At 32.7% G+C, this 26,061-nt stretch overlaps 1 long non-coding RNA gene across 1 annotated transcript in view; it reads left to right on the forward strand.

Moving 5' to 3' along the window:
* Positions 1–25,811, forward strand: part of LOC149132922 (uncharacterized) — an 82,449-nt gene extending 56,638 nt beyond the window's left edge. The window contains exons 4-5 of the long non-coding RNA XR_016244121.1: positions 13,018–13,160; positions 25,127–25,811. This is a non-coding gene — a long non-coding RNA (uncharacterized LOC149132922). The remainder of the gene's footprint in view (positions 1–13,017; positions 13,161–25,126) is intronic.
* The last annotated feature ends 250 nt before the right edge of the window (positions 25,812–26,061 follow it).

Genomic DNA, 26,061 nt, shown 5'->3' on the forward strand with positions numbered 1-26,061 from the left:
AACAACAACCAGGGTAATAACAACAACGACAACAACGAATCTAAATCAGACGAGCAAAAAACACAACATTGAGACTACTACTACTACGACGACTACTACTACTACAACTACTATTACTACTACTTCTACTACAACCCACAACACTTCCACCATCATCGAAACTAACTACCATTCATAATAATAATACTATTGATTATAATAATAATAATAATAATAATAATAATAATAATAATAATAATAATAATAATAATAATAATAATAATAATAATAATAATAATAATAATAATAACAATAATAATAATAATAATAGTAATAATAACGTTAAGGATGATAATTATAATTACAACCATGATAACAATGATAATTAACAATTCATCAATCTATCTTTTCTTTCCGTTTTCCCCGCCTTTTTTTTTTACTGTTCGTTCTCTTTTCTTTCGATTTTAGTTTTCTGTAAAGTTGTTTATTTATTTTTTTTTGTTTCTTTACCTTTTCGGTTTTCTTTATTGTTGTTGCTGTTGTTATTATCGCCCAACCAATTTTCTATTGTTACGATAACACTAATACCAGTTAAGCAGCAACAGAACAACAACAACAGCAACAACATCAACACCAACATCAACAACAACAACACCAGTTGTAACGGCAGAAGTAGCAGCAGCAGCAGTGTTAGTATTAGTTGTAGTTGTTGTTGTAAAAGTAGTAATGATAAAAGTGACGATAACCGTTCCAATAACAAAAGCAGATGCAAATGAAGAAAGAGCTACAACTCAGTGACTATAGATAACTACCACAATGCGCCGAACATTTCGCTTCGTTGATAAAGATCGCCCTGTATTTTAGCTGTCTTTCCTTTTTCATCAACTTTTTCTCTATTCGATTATCTCATCTTTGGGAAATTCTCTAGAAACTCCTATCTCTGCAATCATTTCGTCTCCAGGCCAAAGTTTTCCACGTAAGACTTTTCACGTAAAGACGAAGTCATTTATTCGCACATTCACACTCACGTATTCACACAGAAACACAGAGAAACATATACATACATACATACATACATACATACATACATACATACACACATACATACGTATATACACACATACACACACACATACATACATACATATATACACACATACACACACACATACATACAAACGTACATACATACATAGGCACACACAAGCGAACGCTCATACAATCGAACAGCAATATATATCGACTCATACATACGCATACATTCGTAAATGCTGGTCATATATATACATATATATATATATATATATATGCATGTACACGCACATACATAAATACGTAGATGCATGCATACAACTATATATATATATATATATATATATATATATATATATATATATATATATGTATGTATGTATGTATATATAGAGAGAGATAAATATATAAGGATATATGCACATATGGCTACACAAGTATGCATATATGTGCAAGCATACACATCTATATCTATTTACTTATCTCACTCACTGTCTCTCTCTGTCTCACACTCTCTCTTTCTCCATATATATATATATATATATATATATATATATATATAGAGAGAGAGAGAGAGAGATGTACACACACACACACACACACACACACATATATATATATATATACAAAGAGAACGAGAGAGTAAGGAAGAGAGAGAGATGCTTGAGATTTTGTTCATTATAACAAATAATTGCAGGAGACTTGATAAAGAATGCAATGTTAGTTTACATCGTATTAGTTTATACGATATATATTTTCTATATTAAGTGTAATCTAAATTATTGATAGACATTCCATCGTTAATTATTCCAAATTATCGAAATTATGAGAGAAGACGTTCATTCCGAACACTTAGACATTCAGACGTTATTTTAGACGAAGATAAGAAATTAATAGATGATCATGATTGCTGTTATAATAAAAATAAAAAAAATAAAAAAACAAAGAATCAAAATATTGTGCTCGTATTTTCAAAATATCTAAGAATTTAAGAAACCTTAGTTGAGTAAAAGAGAAAACTGATAATTCAAATAATATGAAAGAATTCTAAGAAAGGGACTAAATTCAACTAGTAGTGAATTTTTTTGTACAAGAACACGATTCACTTGAAAAAACGCATATTGTTAAAAATCATAAAGAAGCCATGTTAAGAAATATGTAGCCACGCAGAACTAATTCATTGATAATACAACTATAGACGTAGGCGTGGATGTGTCGGAAAATGTTTATTTCCCAACCACATGGTCCCTAGTTCAGCTCCAATGCATGGTATGTTGGTCAAGTATTTTGTACTATATTCTAGGGCCGATCAAAGCTTTGTGAATAGAGCTGGTTGATGGTGACCTCCTGTACCCATATATGCATGTATATATGCATATGTATATAGAGGCCCAGGAGGTGGTGTTTGGTAAGTTGCTTGTTAACCAGCCACACGGTTCCGGGTTCAGTCCCATTGCATGGAACCTTGGGCAAGTGTCTTCTACTATAACCTCGAGCCGACCAAAGGCTTGTGAGTGGATTTGGTAGACAGAAACTGAAAGAAGCCTATCTTATATATATATATATATATATATATATATATATATATATATATATAGACATATACATATATATATATATATATATATATATATATATATATATATATATATATATATATATATATATAGACATATACATATATATATATATATCTATATATATATATCTATATACATATATATATATATATATATATATATATATATATATATATATATATATATATATATGTATATGTCTATATATATATATATATATTATTCGTGTGTGTGCGTATTTGTGTGTCTGTATTTGTCCTCCAACATCGATTGACAACTGATGCTGGTGTGTTTTCGTTCCCGTAACTTAGCAGTTCAGCAAAAGAGACCGTTAGAATAAGCACTAAAGGCGGTGCTGCAGAATGGCCAAAGTCAAATGACTGAAACAAATAAAAGAACAAACGAATATGTATGTATATCTATATTTATAAAGCGACGCATCCATTTCCAAGTAAGTTTATCTTCGCCATTTTGATGCGACTCTCTATACTGTTTTCTTCCACCATCCTTCTATAATTCGCTTTTTTCTATCCCCCTTCCTTCGCCGTGTTCTGTTTGTCTGTCTCTCTTTTTCTCTCCCTCGTTGCTCACAAGTTGCCATCGTACATCTTTCTTTTCCTCACGTAACCATCTTTTCTTTCCTGCACGAACGATTAAAAGGGCGTGTGTATGTGTGTGTGTGTGTGCGTGTGTGTATGTATAGGCGGGCTTCTTTCAGTGTTCGTCTACCAAATCCACTCGCAAACCTTAGTCTGCCGAAGGCTATAGTAGAAAACATTTTCCCATGATATGACTGAAACTTGAACCATGCGTTTGGTAAGCAAGCTACTTACTACACAGCTACTCCTGCGCCTATAGGTAAAAAAGATTGCTACCTTATATGTATATATTAATAATTCTGTTATACAGATTTCCTTGTTGTCTACTTGATAAGGCATTGTTCCTCAAAAACTCAACTTAATCTGTCACATTTCTCTAGCTATTTCATTAAGTCATTTTTTTTATATGTACGTATCTTCTAAACGATATCTCGTAAATATTGTTTTATTTTTTTTTAATATAAATTTTCTCTTAGTTCAGACATCTTCTGTAATGTATTCAATATCGACCTTCCTTATCATATAGTCTTCCTCATCATAATTTAAATATTTTGAATAACTACTTGCAGAATTTACTTTAGCAAACAAAATTTATAATAAAATTTGAGCGATACCCAATAACAAAAGAGCAAAATGGTCACGATAAATTTAATATTATTCCTCCACTCATGTTACACTAGACTTAAACAGCGTTCTTTATCGTGAACTGTAAGTAATATTTAATTTGAATATTTTAAGTATAATCATTTTTAAAACTTATATAAAGATGTACATTTATGTATAATATATGTATCTACACTCTCAGAAACATACACAGACATGTGTATGTGTATATGTGCGAGCGTGCGTGTGTGTGTGTGTGTGTGTGTGTGTGTGTGTGCGTGTGTGTGTGTGTACATTGCTAAATGCATCCGTACAAACGTATATTCGCCCGTTCACAGAAACTCTGCGTTCTTCATATGGAAATGAACAAGATACTAATTTCTTCAATGTATCAACAAGAAACGACGGGGGAAACTAAGGGACCCGATAATTACTATGGGTGAGAAAACTACCCAAGAATTGGCATTTCATTATCGTTGTTTCATTTGATCGTTTATACTGCAGCGACAAGAATTGCGTAGTCCGCTTCTAGCAAAATGAGTGATATCTCGTCCTCAGCAGAAAGGTAACGCGGGGCGAGCGAATCTATATGTGAAAGATGTAAGTAGGATAGCTAGGGAGATCTATGCGTCTAAATGATTTCATATTCACCTCAAACTAACGTTACTGAATATTGCCTTTCTGCTTGTTGCAATATGAACGATGATAGTTGGATATCTTGCACGCATTCGGCTGCAAATTCAATTACTAGCTAACATGCAGTAAATGGTAACCTAAAGTTGTAGAAGAGCAAGCATGCTAAAATCACGTGATCTAGCAGCTACGTCACCGATACTAAATGCTTCTACTCTGTGCTCCTTATATATATATATTTTTCTACAGCAATCCGTCGGTTACAACGACGTTGATCCGACCAACGGAACAGCCTGCTCGTGAAATTAACGTGCAAGTGGTTTAGCATTTCACAGAAACGTTAGCACGTCGGGCGAAATGCTTAGCCGTATTTCGTCTGCCGCTACGTTCTGAGTTCAAATTCCGCCGAGGTCGACTTTGCCTTTCATCCTTTCGGGGTCGATTAAATAAGTACCAGTTACGCACTGGGGTCGATGTAATCGACTTAATCCGTGTTTGTCTATCCTTGTTTGTCCCCTCTGTGTGTTGCTCCTTGTGGGCAGTAAAGAAATAACACACATGTGTACACTTAATTTAGTTCTCTTTAAGATTCAACGTGACACAGAATATGACAAGGCTGGCTCCTTTGAAATACAGGCACAACAGAAACAGGAAGAAAAAGAGGATTTGTTAGACGGAAACTGAAAGAAGCTCGTCGTGTATATATATGTGTGCGTGAGTGTAATACATATATATATATATATATATATATATATATATATATATATGTGTGTGTGTGTGTGTGTGTGTATGTGTGTGTGTGTGTGTGTGTTTTTGTGTGTCTGTGTTTGTTCCCTCCCCTCCAATATCGCTTGACAACGGATGCTGGTCTGTTTACTTCCCCGTAACTTAACGGCTCGGCGAAAAGTGACCGATATAATAAGTACTAGGTCTAAAAAGAATAAGTTCTGGGATAGATTTGCTCGACTAAGGGCGGTGCTCCAGTGAAATGACTGAAACAGATAAAAGAATAATATATATGTACATGTGTGTATACATATATAATATTGAATATATATATACATATATATATATATATATATATATATATATATATATATATATATATATATATATATATATATATATATGTATATATATATATATATATATATATATATATATATATATATATATATATATATATGTATATATATATATATATATATATATATATATATATATATATATATATATATATATATATATATATATGTATATATATATTTTTATATATAATTGTATATATATATATATAAATATGTATATATATATATATATATATATATATATATATATATATATATATATATATATATATATATATATATATGTATGTATTTATATATAATTGTGTATATATATATATATATACATATTACCTATGTATGCACATTTTCATTTACGTATATATTTGTGTGTGCGTATGTGTGTGTGTGTGTGATTATATGTACACATACATGCATAAAGTTACTCTATTGTTCTCTACGTGCATAAACAAACTATTTACGTGTTGAGTATATACTGGCGATAAACTCTTTACTGTTTTATGTGGAAATGCAAGTAACTACGTGTTTCAATCCATATTATGTTAACGCTCAGATCATTGCGATCGTATCAGCATTCAGCAGTTTACGTGTATCAGGTTTAGGGACAGCTTTCGAAGCCGTGGATTATCATGTGTGAAATCTTGTTTTAGACGAATTCGACCAAACCATACCAGTACCTATGCATTCATTGAAACAGCCATTTATATATCTATCTGCCCAGCTATAGTTATCTATCTATCTATCTATCTATCTATCTATCTATCTATCTATCTATCTATCTATCTATCCATCCATCTATCGATCTATCTATCTATCTATCTATCTACCTATCTATATATCTATATATATATATATATATATATATATATATATATATATATATACATACACATATATTTATCTATCTATCTATCTACCTATATGTCTGTCTGTCTGTCCGTCTGTCTGTCCGTCTGTCTGTCCGTCTGTCTGTCCGTCTGTCTGTCCGTATGTCTGTCCGTCTGTCTGTCTGTCTATCAATCTATCTGTGAGCCTCTGTATGTATGTATATATGTATGTATGTATGTATGTGTGTGTGTTTATGTAGACGCATTGCTAGGTACGTATTCACATTCATAGACACCTGAATGTATGCTTCCATATATGTACACACACATACTTTCTCTCTCTTTAGTTAACTGAATAGCCTTCTAAATTCTCCGCTTCCACTTTCCACTCCCTTTTCCTTTTTCTTTCTTCCATTAAATCTCACATCTATTTCCCTCCTTTAACTTGCGAACGCACTCATACACACATACACGAATACACACTCACAACCACATTTCTTGAATTTCAAGATATTCAAACGTATTCGCACACACGCACATACCTCCACACAGCCTCATATATGTATATTTACAAACATGACAGAATCCTCCGGAGTATATATATTTCGATATGTATGGGTTCATAAATCGTGATGAAGTTGTGAACACATCACCATTGCAGAAAGAAGACGTGCTTTGGAGCTTAAGGTTCACTTGAAGCTATTATGGATTCTTATAGTTATATAGTTATCGATATTTTCTGAAATAATATTATGTCATTCGTCTTGATGTCATGAAACTTTTCGCTCTTCATTTTCGACATTCTGAACTTTATAGACATACCTGTGGCTATGTGGTAAGAAGCTTGTTTCGCAAGCACATGCTTCCGGGTTCAGTTCCACTGCGTGATCCTCTGGCCACGCGTCTTGTGCTGTATACCCAGACTGATTGAAGCGTTGGTATTTCGGCAAGACATATATATATATACCACGCAGGAAGGTGGTATCATTTTAATATACTGACCCTTCTGGCCTCTTCTCGAGGCCAAGGTATATCCTATTTCTTCTTCCTTTCGTTTATTTTATTTTTCGCAATTGTATTCACTCTGATGTAGCTGCATGTACTAGATCGAATGTCCTATGAATACCAAGAAAATTATTTTCACAGACTGGCATTGGAAGCGGAAACGACCGTAAGAAATGTTAAGTCATGTTTTATAATAAAACATATGCATGATTGTGCGTTTGTCTGTGTAATCTGTGCATCTTTATGCATGACTGCAAGTTGATGTAATTATACCATATCCATTGCATCAGTTTTTTTATAATGTGCACTTTACTGCAGTTCTTCCTTCCCCTTTTCTTAAGACACCTGTCATATTCGGTAGAATTTTAAAATTGTGGTATGGAATCAATTCCTGAAATGAACCGACGCAGTGTACTCCCTTTCCGTTGCCAATATCAGCGGTATTCGCCGTTTCATTATTTTTTTTTTCTACAACCTTATATTTGGTTACAAGTCACGCTGGAACTAAATTATACACATACATTACTTCAATGACCCAGGGATTGAACTCGCGAACACTAGTTAAACCACTACAATTAATCGACATTTAAATTCACTATCCCATTGTCTCGTAGGATAATAAAGTATTGAAAGCTCACAATTTTATGGATGTATTTTTAATGGCCTTCCTTAATTAAAGCGTTCTAGTATAGTATTAGGCTCTGTATGTGTGTATGTGTGTATGTATGTATGTATGTATGTATGTAAGTATGTACGTATGTATGTATGAATGTTACTATGAATGTATGTGTGTACGAATGTATGTGTGTATGATTGTACGTATGTATGTATATGAGCACGAGTATGTTTGCGTGTATTATATTCTACATACATACATCTACACACATATAATACATACGCTATATTATACAAAATACACACACACATATACACAAACAGACGCCAGCACACACAATACACACTTATGAATGCATATATATATATATATATATATATATATATATATATATATATATATATGTGTGTGTGTGTGTGTGTGTGCGTGTGTTTCTGTGTGTACGCATGTATGTAGGTGTGTGCTTCATTTTTAATTCCGTATTCCTGTGTCTATGCCTTTGAACACACTTATGCGAGTGTGTGTTTGTGTAGAAGCATGGATGCGGGTGCGTATGTGTACTTAAATATTTGTGCCGAATACACAAGAGTATCTATCAATAGAGTATTAACACTCATATACTTTATTTGATATAAAATGCATTATATGTGATTTTTATCTAGGACATAAGCGACGTAAACAGAACTGATAACCGGGTATCGCTTGGAATCCTAGACAGTGAATGGTAATAAAATCTCGAGATAAATATTGATTTAAATATTGATTTAAATTAACTAATCCCAAAATAGACTATATTACTTAATTAATTGATTGATTTCATATGAGAATATAGATTTAATATTCCTTTGAAATAATGTTTATTTCCATGTAAATTACTTACTAGGGAATGCATACTGTCTATCATACTCTTTGCCACTTCCTCTCTATTTTTCTCTCTTTCTCCCTTTCTCTTACGCTTTCTCCTCCCTATCTGTATCTGTTTCTCTCTCTCACTCTCTCTCTCTCTCTCTCTATCTCTCACTCACTTTACACATATAAACGCAAAGAGGCAGACGAATACACTCAATAATATTTGTGCGTGTACATGTTTGTATACAAAATAATATACAACGTATATTCCTATTGATGTATGTACCAATACACACACACACACACACACACACACACACACACACACACGCACACACACACACACACATATATATATATATATATATATATATATATATATATATTATGTATGTATGTATCTATGTGTGTCCGTGTGAGCATGTATGTGTGCGTGTATATGTATTCACGTACATTCAGTATTTGAACAAATTAATGGAAACATCACTTTTATTTAACTATCTTTTCTGTTGCCTATGTGACATATTCAAAACTATTCTGATTTGTATATTTGTATATGTATGTTCATAAGCATTATGTATGCCTTGTATTTGATGTAGCCCTTCCCTTTTTCTTTTCGTTCTTGCATATACATGCATGCATACATTCATCAATACATATATGTACATATACATACATATATATATATATATATATATATATATATATATATATATATATATATATATATATATATATATATATATATATATCATATGTACACATATATATAGTTGTGAAAGTTAACATATGTCTAAGCTGTCTAATTTCCATACAGAGCAAATTGTTGGAGCTGACGAAGTATTATGTAGGGTATCAGAAGTTAACAATGGCCCCTTGGAACAATAAGAGTTCCTCTTATGAATCATCATTTATCCGTTTTTTGCAGTTTAAGGCGATCTTGTTTCTGGAGACAACTCAAACATGCCTTCAACCCATAAAATATGTGACAATTCGCTATCCAGATCACGGTATTCTGTTGGCCTTTTTCTACATGGCAGAAATAGGGCCCAAAATTTTCAGAGGTTCTTGTTTGATCATATCCCTCTTTTAGAAATAATATTGTCCTCTTTTTGTAGTAGAATCTTCCACTGTGATGGTGCTCTAATTCACACGCTTTGTGCTACTCAAAATTAGTGCACAGAGGACAAAAATGAAGTGGACCACTTAGATATGACCTCTACAATCATTGGATCTCAATACAACCCTTACAATTATGATGCATTTTGGAGCAGCAAGATAGGATAAGCCTCCCACGACCATAGTTGCTGAAAGATCTTGGCTTTTATTGAGGAATTGCTAAAAATTCCTCCCATGAACGTTTGACACATGTCATTCCTTTCACGTGGCCGAATTAGTGAAAGGAAACATATTGTAGCAAATAACTAGTAATTAGCCGTTGAACAATCTGATATCTAGCGATTCTGACTGTATCAGTTACGACATCTTTTACATGACCGTTTGCTATCTACAACAAACGCCGCTCCATCACGAAGAGGGGACTGAAAAGTACATCAAATTCCAATTCATATAAACGTTTGAACTCAGATATCCGTTGGCAAATATAGTATTAACATATGCATATAGCTTAATTCCTGATACAACTATTTTGTGATCTGAGTTTAATTTCTAGTTTCACATGATACAAGCTCTTTAAGAACAAGATAATGAAAAGTCAAATATATGTGTAAAGTACTTTTTGTTCTAATTTCACTTCATCCTTTTATTTGCTACCTGCATCGTAGTTGTAAAATACTAGAATTTTCATCAGGAATTAATTGATGTACACACATTCGAGCAAACCTAATGCAAAACAATGAAATAGACTCATGTCATCCATTCATAGTTGTGAAAGGTTCATTAATTTTTAAGAAGAATCTCTAAATTATCAATAATTTGTATAAGCTAGTAGAATGATAATGCTATGTATATCACTAACTTCATACATTCAATCATCTGGTTCACACCTATTTCTTAAAGCACTGTCAAATATTACTAAACTGTTCTGGCCTTAATTGTCAAGTTCTTTCTCTCATCAATCAACTCCAAAAGAAGCATTTTAATTTAAACAGCCATAACTTGCAGTTGCAGCTTTTCTCCTAACATGGAAATTCTTATACCATGTAAACCAATGAAATTAGTTGAGGTTAAGTGCACAGTATGAAATATAAATTACTGGCCACTAAATCATTCTTGCGATGCTGAAGTGAACATGTTTGAAGCAGTAATCACCTTTATCAAGTCAGTTCTTAAGGTAGTGTGTAAGCACTTTGTCGGATTACATGTAAATTTATAATGTTTTCCGTTAGGTTTTTTTTTTACTTTCAGACATTATCAAACAAGAGAAGGTACGAAAATATTTTGTTACACTTGAATTTTGAAAGGACGTGTCATTGATTTGAATATGATACGCAAAAATTATAAGTATAGGCAGACAATCATGAGGTGGTGAGTTTGATCCCCGGACCACGCAGTGTATTGTGTTCTTGAGCAAGACACTTTATTTCACATTGCTCCAGACTGCATTGTTCGATCGCGTAACCCTACATACAATTCAAAGAATTCACTGAATCTTTTGAGAAGTAGTTCCAAATATACAAAAACATACACATATACGCACCAACACACTTGCGATATATATATATATATATATATATATATATATATATATATATATATATATATATATATATATATATATATATATATATATATATATACATATATATTTGTGTGTGTATGTGTGTGTATGTGTATGTGTGTGGTTATACTCATAGATATACGGTATATGATTACGCCCCTCTGTCGGTTACGATGACGAGGGTTCCAGCTGATCCAATCGATAGAACAGCCTATTCGTGAAATTAACGTGCAAGTGGCTGAGCACTCCACAGACACGTGTACCCTTAACGTAGTTCTCGGGGATATTATTCAGCGTGACACAGTGTGATCCTTTGAAATACAGGCACAGCAGAAACAGGAAGTAAGAGTGAGAGAGAGTTGTGGTGAAAGAGTACAGTAGGGGTCGCCACCAACCGCAATGCCGGGGCCGCGTGGAGCTTTAAGTGTTTTCGATCGATAAACACTCACAACGCCCGGTCTGGGAATCGAAACCGCGATCCTATGACTGCGAGTGCACTGCCCTAACCACTGGCCCATTGCGCCTCCACAACGTATACGTATTTTAAATATGTACGTGTGCGTGTGTGCTTTTATAAGGATATGAATAATTTTATGAATATACATAGATATAAAGCATGCAACAGGAAGGTATATATATATATATATATATATATATATATATATATATATATATATATATATATATATATACATATATATATATATATATATATATATATATATATATATATATATATATATATATATATATATATATATATATATATATATATATATATATATATATATATATATATGTAAACATTTACGTATATATAAATATTTGTGTGTGTGTGCGTATGAATAATTGTTCCTGCTCTTATATTTAGATATGAATATTTGGCTGTAGATATGTTAATTTATTCAGCTATACTCTTTCCTTCCATGTGCCTTACCTCATCTCTCTCTCTCTCTATATATATATAATTTATTCAATTCCACTATATATATATATCTATCTGTCTATCTATCTATCTATCTATATATATATATATATATATATATATACTATATACATTTGTGTATGTTCCCACTCCCTCTTCTCCGCTCGCTCTCTCTCTCTCTCTCTCTCTCCCTCGCTCTCTGCAATAATGTAGTCCTCGAAAAATTAATTTTCCTAACAGCTTGCTACAATTACATTTATTTTATTGCTTTGCATTCCTCTAAATCGATTATCTATCAATATAATTATTGACTTGCGATTTCATATTTCGAGCATAATTGATTTCTTCTACTTCCGTAACAGACTCACTATCAACTCAGATGATGTGTTCATATCAATGCTGAAGGGTTAAAGTTTGAATTCTGTTTGTCTGTGCTCGTAAGCTGTGTTCTGTCGACACACTCGGGTGCCCTTCTACTTATTTTCTTAACACCCTCCTCCTTCCCACCTTCCCTTCCTCCTCCTCCTCCTGTTTTATTATATACTCTCTCCCGTCCTCCTCTCTCTTTTACCTTCATGTTAGATAATCTTTTTTACTACAGGCACGTGGTCAGAAATTTTGTGGGAGAGAGCGACACGATTCCAGAACTTAACTGGTATTTATTTCATGGTCTCTGATAGAATAAAAGGCAAAGACAACTTCGATAGAATTTGAACTCAGGACGAAAAGACAGACTAAATGGAGGTAAGCACTTTGTCCGGCATACTAACGATTCTACCAATTCGCCGCGTTTATGATAATGATAACATCAACAACAGCAACAACAACAACAATAATATTAATAATAATGACAATAATAATAATAATAACCAGGACTTACAAATATATATAACATACAGAAAATTGCACTACTGGGTACTGCACACATTCTACGCAAAACACTTTCAATACAGTAAACATAAGAGCACCACAGCAAACCACAGCACATACCCAAGGCGCACAGAGCTGCGCTCGGTAGTGAAGTGAAAGCACGTTATAAAAATAAAACTACTGAATAATAATAATAATAATAATAATAATAATAATAATAATAATAATAATAATAATAATAATAATAATAATAAGAAGAAGAAGAAGAAGAAGAAGAAGAAGAAGAAGAAAAAGAAGAAGAATTGGTAACATGCGTGTTTGGATAATTCGCCTTCGGAAACATGGGTGTTTCGTTCAACATCCTTAAGCAAGGCTTATTCAGGGACCTTTTGAGCATATGCGGTACTCGACATGAAGAAAATTTTAACTGGGTCCCACCTGCAAGGTCATGAGCTCTTTATCTTGATATGAGATCGCCATGTTGCGCACATGTTTGTGGTGCGTCTGCTCGTCGTGCCCGTATCAGTCATGATGGGTTTACTCTGCTCCGTATATTTTACACCAGTGTCAACCAAAATGGCACCACCACCACCGCCACCGCCGCCGCCACCGCCGACTACCAACGCCGATACCACCACCACCACTACCACAAACACAATCACCGCCATAGCTGCCACCGCCATTGATACCAGAGAGCGCACCACCACCACCACCACCACTAACAACAACAACTGAAACATCAACAACCATAAAAACATCTGAAACCATCTACCTAGGGAACGTCTGTATAGTTGCTTGGGAGAAACAGCAACTAAAACTCCTACATATCTCCACATACTTGCTTTTCAAATGGAAGGACTGCGACGTTTCACTAAGTAAACAGCAAGTCCGGAAAAAGATCGGCTTCTCATTATCTTTAATTATACGTCTGGTTGATCAGAAATTGTGAAGTAGTGAAGCAACAACATAAAAAAAAAACAAAAAAAAAAACAGGGACACCGTCACACCTTCACCACTTCACTACTACCACCACCACCCAAAAGACAAACAACAGCAGCAAATAGCAAGGGTAACAGTGCCAACACGAGGACAAGCGGCAGCAGCAGCACAACAACAAGGTTTGTCTCCCCTCACTAAAATTTGAATAAACAAATACAGTTATTTCGTTTTTAAAATACTTCACATTTCTAAACTTAGTCTGACTTAGATTTAAACAGTTTAAAATTGAGATTGTCTTTATGAGTAACAATTTGTCCACAGAAACATTTCTAGAAGTGATCAATAAGTTCGTGAAAATGAAGACTGTGTATTCTCAAATTTCAGACTACTGTTCTTCGTTTTAGATTTAATTAGACTATAAACAGCTATTAAAAACATCGAAAATAATGGATGAAATTTTTCATGTGTTTTAAAATGGAATTCGTACATACAATCTCAGATTTCATTCCTCTGATTATAGACATACACACTCACACACGTACAAGTATATAAACACCCATACATGCATACAGCGACATTGGTACTTTCTCGAATAATGCTGATGAACACGCTGACAGCGCAAGTTGCTGAACTAATTATTTAAGTTTTCTGATATAACGTCTATATACCACTTCCGATTACTTTAATCCTATGCATATAAATGTGTGTGTATATATATATATATATATATATATATATATATATATATATATATATATATATATATATAAACCAATAATAAAAGTGTATATGCATATATACGTACAGGTATGTGCAAACCTACGTCTACCTGTATATATAGGTGCATATCTGGGTATATATGTATAATATATATACACATACGTATCCACATGAATGTTTCTGTGTGTGCGTGTGTGTTGTAAGAACTTTGCTTCCCAGCCACATGCTTCCCGGGTTCAGTCCCGTTGCGTGACACCTTGGGCAAATATCTTCTACTATAACGTCGGTCCGAACCAAGCCTTCTCAGTGGATGTAGTAGTAGGAAACTAAAAAGAAACCGTCATGTAATATATATATATATATATATATATATATATATATATATATATATATATATATATATATATATATATATATATATATATGTAAATATATGTATATATATATATCGATATCTGTCTCTGTAATTGTACGTGCGTACGTATATATACATTACACAGGCACATATATATACACGTGTATAGACATATACATATATCATGTATATATGTAACACAAAAAATATGTAGAAAAAGAGGTTGAGAGAGATGGGAGAGAAAGATTGATAGATAGATAGATAGATAGATCGATAGATAGATAGATAGGGAGAAAGAAAGAGAGAGAGAGAGAGAGAGAGAGAGAGAGAGAGAGAGAGAGAGAGAGAGAGAGAGAGAGGCCCACTGTGAAAAATTGGTCATTTCTGGGCGGAAGACATTTTCCTTATTGTCAGAGTTGCCCCTTCGCTCAAAGAAAGGAGGGCATTGACTATATATAAGGTCTCACCTCTCCATACGGCTCATGAACTTATATTATCATTTTACGAAATTTATTAACCGTTATTCGCCTATGTATGCCAACATTATCTTCCGCGGACTCTCGATGTTTTTATATTCTCTCTTTGATATAGAACCAATCGATTACATTCTATACAGCCGCAGACATGATTAAAACATCAAAAAAAAAAAAAGAAAGAAAACTTCTAAAGATCCGCACAGACCCTATTACAATATCTAGACACATGCAGTATCGTACTATTCAACTTATTTCCATTATATGCTCAAATAGACAGACGTGGGTGGCAGAATCGATAGAGTGGCGTATAAAATATATTTTATAGATATTTCTCCGTATGATCTACGTTCAAATCCCCCGAGGATAGCTTGTATCTTTCATCGTTTGAAAATTAATAAATAACGTTGCACTTGTTATCATCATTTTGCCCCGGAGTAGATCCGATAATGCTTGGTTTATGATAAAAAGACGTCTTAGCCGCGAATATTCAGTTATCTTTTTTGATGGCAAGACTGTATCTCGGATAACATCTATTGTTTTATTCCTCCAGTCATGAAATTGTCAAGGTTTCTGGGTTACAATTTAATACTTCTCGATGACGACGTGTCTTTTATTTACGTACACACTTTGTTTCTGATCCTTCGCTCTCTGTTTCTTTTCTCGGGGTGCTGTGAAGTGGAGTCTGAGAAGAATTTTTCTATGATGTGTAATAGTACGGTAAATCATGTTTGTACGAAATTTTTATTAACGTTCAAACTTACTACGCATAGACACACATACCCACACATATAATTACACGCTTACGAGTGAGTGTGTGTGTATATGTGTGTGACTATATATATATATATATATATATATATATATATATATATATATATATATATATATATATATATATATATATATATATATATATATATATATATATATACATATATATATATATATATATATATATATATATATATATATATATATATATATATATATATATATATATATATATATATGTATATATATATATATATTCATACATATACACAGACATGGCAAAAAAGAATACACAACATTATAATCTTTAAAATTTATGTAAATCTGAAATTATACATTCAAATTCTTCAAATTAGTTAATTATTAGAATGTGAATATTTAGTATTTACTAGACATGCCCGTTGCATTTTTCAATGCATGATACTGATCATATGAAAAATATTCTATTGAAGAATTTCTTGCCAAATTTCATGGAGTAATCTCAAAGGATCTGGCTTTGGAATGTATATAGCATTAATAAATATATTTTCTGTGTACGTGAGTGTATGTAAAGGGGGAGAGAGTGTGTGGGTGACTATCTATCTATCTATCTATCTATCTATCAATCTATCTATCTATCTATCTATCTATCTATCTATCTATCTATCTATCTATCTATCTATCTATCTATCTATCTATTTTGGACTAGCAATGTTTGCGGTTGAAGATAGCTTTAAACCATCTTTTATATCAACAATATGATATTGTAATGACAGATTGTTTATAAAGCTTGAAACACGTGTAAGCGGAAAGGAATGTTATGTCATGTTTTGTATTAAAAAATAATCTACAGATGTGATCCAATTTGTTTGTTGATCAAAAGCTTTCTCCATATTCTGATTATATATATATATATATATATATATATATATATATATGTATGTATATGTATGTATGTATGTATGTATGTATGTGTGAATGTATGTATGTATGTATGTATGTATGTATGTATGCATAAATTACTTTTCTTCAGCTGATTCATAGCACCACTTATATAGTCTTTCGGTATTCAGAAGTTTCTGCTAAATTGTGAGCGGACATATTGTTATTTTTTCAAGGAAACATTTGATGACATCAACCTCGGAGTATTTCACCCGTTTTACTAGAACCTATTTATATACGAAAGAGTTTACTTTACCGGTACTTATATTCAGAATGTCAGGTATTCTTCGTTTTGTCCTCTAACATACCAATCATGCTTGTAGATATAAACAATACAATACAACGTCTATTACAGCATCTAAAAGAAGACAGCGATGAGTAACTCTCATCTAAATATTCACCCTTTACGTTTGGCCATATGCCTTGACCACTGGCAGCATGAGTAGAAGCCGACATCGAGCCATTGACAAATTCCTGAATATAGAACGGCAATTTATTTGCCATTTCTATTTGCTTGTTAAAATATTCTATTAAATTTGCCAAATACAAAGTTTACATCTTAATTATGTACGCCCAGAAGGAGAAAAAGAATATTTGATTATGATACACGATATACGTTCCTTCGTTCTATTTAAAAAGAGACACTATCACTCTCCGAACACACTTCCGGTAGTAACATCCTAATTGATGTCGCCAATATAATTACACTTAAGTTTGAGTCATTCAAGCTATCTGCCAGCAATGATTGCTGTAATTGCGTCTTCGTTTGATGCTATGAAGCAACAATTTTACAATAAAGTAATTAGAAAGTTATATTAAAAACCCTTTATTCTACCTGTATTATGAAACACAATAATGATTTTAAAATGGTTTTAGTCTCTCCGCCTTCTTCTCTTTCTCACGCAGCTCTCCATTTTTGACTGTCTCTTTCTCGCTTTCTCCTCCTCTCACACATTCGCTCTTTTTCTATTTTCTCTCCCTATCTCTTTCTCTCTTCATCTCTTTTTCTCTCTCTCTATTTCTTTCTCTCTCTCTATCGCTTTCTCTCTCTTTTTTTCGTCCCCTCTGTCTGTCTGTCTGTCTCCTTCTCTCTCTCTTTTTCTGATAGAACCATAACACGCAAAACTATGTCACAAGCAATTATGCAAATCTATCTACTTATCTATCGATCTCTCTCACTCCCCATAGATATATACATGCGTCTGTGTGTGTGTGTGATTGCGTGAGTATGAGTGTGTATGTGTATATATATATGTATATATATCTATATATAAATATATATATATATGTATATATATATATATATATATATATATATATATATATATATATATATATATATATATATATATATATATATATATATATATATATATATATATATATATATATATATATATATATATATATATATATATGTATGTATGTATGTATATTTCATCGTTTCATTTTCAGGCTCAGATGCTTCTTGATTTATAATTTTAATATCGAGGGGCCGCTTTTGACCTTGGAAGTCCAAGAAGTTACGACCACAGGTAGCGTCGTCATCATCATCATCATCATCACCTCCATCAGTTTTTGATTCCCAAAATTTCAGGCCAATTACACGTTTCATTTTCACGTTGGAATTACATTCCGTGAATAAATGAATGCTAACCATAAAGCATTCGTCTCCACGCTCATTATTACGAACACAGGTGTTTTCATCGCACCTTCGCTGCCGCTGCCACAGTCCTTGGAATTGTCAGCATCCTCGACATCCTCATCACCATTATCCTAACACTAGTCATGTTACAGAGAAATCAGCTTATATGAATTCGTTTCACCTCAAAGTACAGTATTTTTCAGTTAAGTTATGAATTTCGGAATTGTGACACCACAATAATGAATTCGAGACTATTTTCGCTGAACAACATCACAACAGATTCCTACTTCGGGCTAAACGGTCGACTGATCTACTAGAAACATCAAACAAGACCCACTCTGCAATAATCATTTGAACTATGGGCGACAGGGTCTGGAATTTGCAGAGAGGGCCAGTCGAGAATACTATCCCCAGTACTGCTAGACTGGTATAACCTATTATCCACTCGGAAAAGACGAAATTGGTAAATCCTTTCAAAGAAAGCGTTTTGGATATTTCCTAACACAAGACGTTGCAACACCATATTACTTTACTGAATCAGGCTCATCTTAGAACGTAAACGACAGTGAAATTTGATGAAAAATATTTGTAAACACGTTGCGTAATGTTCTTGGAAACATATACACTGCTGTGTTCTCATTTAATATTAATATAAACTCGACTCAACAATCCGGACTCTCCATTTTTAACATGCACTCACTGTCACACACACATCTATCTATCTATCTATCTATCTATCTATCTATCTATCTATCTATCTATCTATCTATCTATCTATCTAACTGTCTATCTATCTCCATTTCTCTCTCTCTCTATGTCTATATATATATATATATATATATATATACATATATATATATATATATATATATATATATATATATATATATATATATATATATATATATATATGTATGTATATATATATGTATATATATATATATATATATATATATATATATATATATATATATATATATATATATATATATATATATATATATATATGTATATATATTGGACCACGTTTGTCTCCTACGTCGCCACATAGTTTTATTGAAACTATTCTAGTCGAGGCGCAACTGAGAAGGTAACAGTAAAAATATTAGGAATAAGATGTTTCAACATGGCTTCTGCAAATAAACATTTCGTCGGTTAATCCACGTATGTTTCGTGTCTCTTGCAATCGACTCATAAAATATGTTATGTAAAAACAAAAAAACAAAAACAAAATCATATAAGTGTAGAAGTTTAAGCAGCATAAATCACAACCACGAAAATGATCTTTCGAAAGGAGATAAGTAAAATGAACTTTGAAATTCAGTAACGTTAAACAATCCACCGTTATTTGTCTAAGTCGAGTAATTCTTTTACCTTTAGCCGGAGCTGTAATAGTGGATTTGACATTTAATTCTGTAGTTTGTGAGAATATAGACTCATTGATAGAAATGGTGTACGTTTTCTGAGTGCTTTCAGAATTCAATATAGTATTGTGAATTATTCTTCATTTTGGTGTTTCCAGTTTATATTGTTCAAATACGTTTTCTAGTGTGAGAATATTGGAGTGCCAATATTTTTTAAAACTCTGAATAATATTAAAATAGTGATTTTAAATTTTCGTAGAAGGTCAGCAGTTTCGGGAGTGAGACTAAGTTGATCTGGAAAGGATGAAAGGCAAAGTCCATCTGGGCAGAATTTGAACTCAGAACGTACAGACGCCAGTCATTTTGCCCGGCGTGCTATCTGTTCTGCCAGCTAGCCGCTTTGGCTCATCATTTAATACTATTCTCTACTCTAAGCACACAAAGCCCGATATTTTTGGGGAGGTGGAGCAGTCGATCAAATCGACCTCAGTACGCAACTGGTATTTAATTCATCGATCGCGAAAGGAAGAAAGGCAACGCCGATCTTGGCGAAATTTTAACTCAGAACGTACAGACGCTAGTCATCTTGTCTGGCGTGCTAAAGATTCTTCCAGCTCACCACTTTGGTTCATGGTTTAAAATTATATGTGGGTTACCTCTGCCCTTCGTCCTACAAGTAAAAGGGTATAGTCTGGTAATATCTTGAATCTCACGATAACATCATGATCATAATTCCCATTTGAATGAAATGAAATTCGAAGGCAATATATATATATATATATATATATATATATATATATATATATATACTGTACCGTATAGTCATAAGTTATACAGATGTATATATGGGTTTTTCAGGTTTCCGTTTGCCAAATTCACTCTCATGTTTTTGGTAGGACACGGGTTATAATAAAAGTCACGTGCACTATGGTCATTGTGGTGGGATTGAACTCAAAACCAAATGATTGCAAATCAAACTTCTTTACAGCCACGAATGTATAGGTATGTGTTTGTATTTTATGTCACAATGTATATATATGTCATATATGTATATGCACACACACACAAACACACACATTTATATATACATGTATGTGTATATATATATATATATATATATATATATATATATATATATATATATATATATATATATATATATATATATATATATATATTTATAGATGCGTTCATAGGTAAATGCTTGTATGTATAAGCATTCGTATATATCTCAAAATACATACATACATATATATATATATATGTGTGTGTGTGTGTGTGCAAACACATACATACACAGACGCATACATACACACGCGCACATATACAGACACGTACACACACGCATATATCAATGCATACATATGCAGAAGTACATTTTCCCTATTGTGTAAATATAAGTTATGAATCGCTTCAGAAATATTATTATTAACAGAACAAAAAAGATGCAAAACAGGAACCACCTCAAACACCACTTTGAAAATACATACATATATCAACAAAATTTACAGAAAAAAAAACAAGGCAAAAACAAAAACAAAAATAACAAAACCCCTCCAGAATAACATAGTAATAAAATATAGTAATGGAGAAAAAAACGAGCTGAACTATGAGTAACCGCCCCCCCCCCCCCTCTTCCACTAACCGTTCCTTGACTCACCCGACAGCCAAAGGAAATATAACTTAAAGATTAAAGGGCCGGTGGTCGGAATAATCTTTTCAGAAATTACAATGAACAAGGAGAAAGACTTATGTATTGCTATCTCATCGATCATCGAAATATAAAAACCCAATTTATCTCACAAATGTTAAGAATAATGCTTGTCACAAGTGATATTGTTGTGCATTCAAATATATAGACGCCAGCTCAATGTTTATTATTATTATTGTTATTATTATTATTATTCAGTAGTTTTATTTTTATAACGTGCTTTCACTTCACTACCGAGCGCAGCTCTGTGCGCCTTGGGTATGTGCTGTGGTTTGCTGTGGTGCTCTTATGTTTACTGTATTGAAAGTGTTTTGCGTAGAATGTGTGCAGTACCCAGTAGTGCAATTTTCTGTATGTTATATATATTTGTAAGTCCTGGTGTTTTTGATTATTATTATTATTATTATTATTATTATTATTATTATTATTATTATTATTATTATTATTATTATTATTATTGTTATTATTATTATTATTATTGTTATTATTATTATTATTATTATTATTATTATTATTATTATTATTATTATTATTATTGTTATTATTATTATTATTATTATTATTATTATTATTATTATTATTATTATTATTATTAGCAGCAGCAATAGTAGTAGTAGTAGCATGATTATTATTTAGGCGGCGAGCTGGCAGAATCGACAGCCCTCTGGGCGAAATGCTTAGCGGTATTTCGCGCGTCGCCTCAGTTCAAATTCCTGCGAGATCAACTTTGTCTCTCATCCTTTCGGGGTCGATTACATAAGAAACCAGTTAAACACTGGGGTCGATGTAGTCGACTAAATTTCCGCCCCTGAGCTACTCTTGTGGCAAGAATTTCAAATCATCATCATCATCATTATTATTATTATTATTATTATTGTTCAGTAGTTTCATTTTTATAACGTGCTTTCACTTCACTACCGAGCGCAGCTCTGTGCGCCTTGGGTATGTGCTGTGGTTTGCTGTGGTGCTCTTATGTTTACTGTATTGAAAGTGTTTTGCGTAGAATGTGTGCAGTACCCAGTAGTGCAATTTTCTGTATGTTATATATATTTGTAAGTCGTGGTGTTTTTGTTATGTATTTGTCTGAATATTTTTTTATTATACATTGTTCTTATTATATTTAAGACGGCAATCAGGGAAGAATTCTTCGCGCGCCCTGCACTATACTTTGTGGCATTTCATCCAACTTTACGTGCAGAATTCGAATGCCCCTGAGAGTTACTTTGTATCTGATTCTTTTGGGCTCAATGCAATAAAGTATTAAACAATTAGGGGATTTAATGTAATTTGCTATCCCCATGTCCCAAATTTCATGCCTTGTGGAAAGCGTTATTATTGTCGTTGTTGTTTTTGTTGTTCTAGTTTCATTTTTTAATGTGCTTTCTCTTTCATATCAAGCTCCATTTTCCTTAGGTGTGTACACTCTTTAGTTTCTCTTTTGCATTGTCTATACTATCCAAAACAATCCCATTATTATATATATCCGTGATGCTTAGAAATTTCATTACCTTTCAACTGGAGTTATTTCCAAATCATGTGGTTTGGATTTTGTATTAGCTTGCACAGTCTAATCATTCCCACAACACATTACTATAGCGATATGAGTCTTTTTTTTTCACTCTCCACATTAAATTTATGCCATCTCTATTTCCAGCAACCTTATATTTGAAACATTTCCCCTTGTTTGAAACACCCATTATCATCTTTTGCAAGTGATATTTCGATTAGGATGGAATGCATTTCTGCGTACTTGAAAACAATCTCTCACTGATAAGCCATGATTTCTTCTCTGATAAGCTATAATTTCCCCTCACTCTGTGTATTTAGATATCCTTAATATACACTCCCTATGTCATTCTCTGATATAGAAATCGTTTGTCGTGTATGACTACACCAAAAGTGAAGGCTATCAACTTCTTTTCTTATTAGTGTTTCATAACACGAGTATTTCATAATAATGAATCTAATTTCCAGTGTACATCTGCCCTAACTTTACATTTCTTTATAGATATGCGTTCTTAAATAAAACCTGAGCAGCCAAAATGAATATGGTTTAAAGTTTCTGCTCAAGTTTCTCATATTCTTCAGCTGTTGAATGAACTTTTCCTCCATTACATGATTGTTTTGAATTCTAGTGGAAAGCTTTGACTCGTACTACAATCAAGAATCCTTCAGTAACAGCATTCTCGGTCTTCCCTACTCATGTTATGAACTTTCTTTTTCTATTTATTCAGCATTTTCATGCAGGGAATTGCTTTGACATTGACTGAGTATAGATTCTGCAGCCAAAATTTTAGTTTAATGTTTTGCTATTTACAATTATCACAATCTCTGTGGTTTCTAGCTTTCTTCTATGTCTGCTATTTTTCACGTTTTTATTTACATACTTTTTAATTTGTTGGCGTCCCATTATTTCTATCATTTTCCATTATACTTTACTCTAAACTTCCAAAATCATACAGTGGATATTTCATATTAGTTTTCTAGTTGATTATGAAAACGTTTCATCTGTATTCGTGAAAATATAATCTTTGCATATCAAACGTATTTTTGTGGTGTAATACAATCATTATCTTTCATGTTTTGTGTCTTGTTTTGTAAATTTTTTGAGCTTTTAATTGAAAATAAGATCACTAAATTTTATTACCAAGTCAACTATATTGCTGATATCTATTCCTCATTTTTGTATTTATTCCTGTTTCAAGTTGCATTCAAATATTTCCATAATATCCCTTTGTAACATATTATTGTCCTTTGAACCTTTCGAACAATTTGAACTATTGATCTCTAAGTATTTGTTTGTATGGGTCCCTCATTATTCTCTGATCTCACTTCCTTAGTTTAATATGATGTTATGTTCTTAATTAATTTCCTTTGGCACATATTTACATTTGAGAAATTTTTGCTTGAGTTTCATATAAATTTATTTCCATTTTAGAACTGCGTTCCATTATGGGTGCAGAGTGAGAAGCGACTGGATTGGTAGTACCAGATGTATCAGCAAACTGCTATATATGTGGCTGTAAGTGCCTGTTGTTTGTTTTCCGCCCTGAACAGCTGGAAATGGAAATTAAGGGCACAAAGACAGCATTACAACAGCAGGGCCTAAAACTGCCATAATTGTACACTGGAAATGTTCTTTAAAGAATACTACCATCTAGAAAAGTGCCTACAAAATCGCTTCGAACTCAATGTCCTGAGTGAAGGACAGAAAAACAAGGGGACATTTCTGTTTGTAGCAATTCATCGTTGCTATGGAGATGAAACGTAAAAATCTCTCGTTAAACGTAAACCTTAAACGCATGAAAGTGGTAAAAGAAGAACTCAGTTGAAATGTCAGTCAAATGAGGAGGAAACCCATTTGACGGGAATTCACTAGTGTCTCTATCACGAGTAAGATACAGAAGGACTCAATGTAAGAGCCTTCTCTTTGCCTAAAATTGCCGACCTCGTGGCAAGATTTGAAATCTTTGCCTTTCATCCTTTCGGGGTCGATAAATTAAGTACCAGTTGCATACTGAGACCGATCTAATCGATTGGCCCTCTCCCCCAAAATTTCGGACCTTGTGCTTAGAGTAGAAAAGATTATTGTTACCGATGTTGTTTTTGGTTTTCTTGTTGGTGATGCGCTGTCAACACATGTTTATGAGATCGTGGTGATTACTTGATGAATAAATAAATAAAGAAGAAAGAAATTGCGTTTTGTTTTTCTAATTTCACCAGCAAAGAGTTTAGGAATATTTAAACGTCCGTCTGTTCTCTTAAATTACCAGAAATGGAAAAGAAAGTTTGTCCTTTGACATTTTATTGTGTACATAGATTTTAGCAAACATCAGTATTTCTGTTTATTAGTAGTTCGATATAACCACCACC

Source organism: Octopus bimaculoides, chromosome 13, assembly GCF_046866305.1.
Source record: "Octopus bimaculoides isolate indiv1 chromosome 13, ASM4686630v1, whole genome shotgun sequence".
Classification (NCBI taxonomy): Eukaryota; Metazoa; Mollusca; class Cephalopoda; order Octopoda; family Octopodidae; genus Octopus; species Octopus bimaculoides.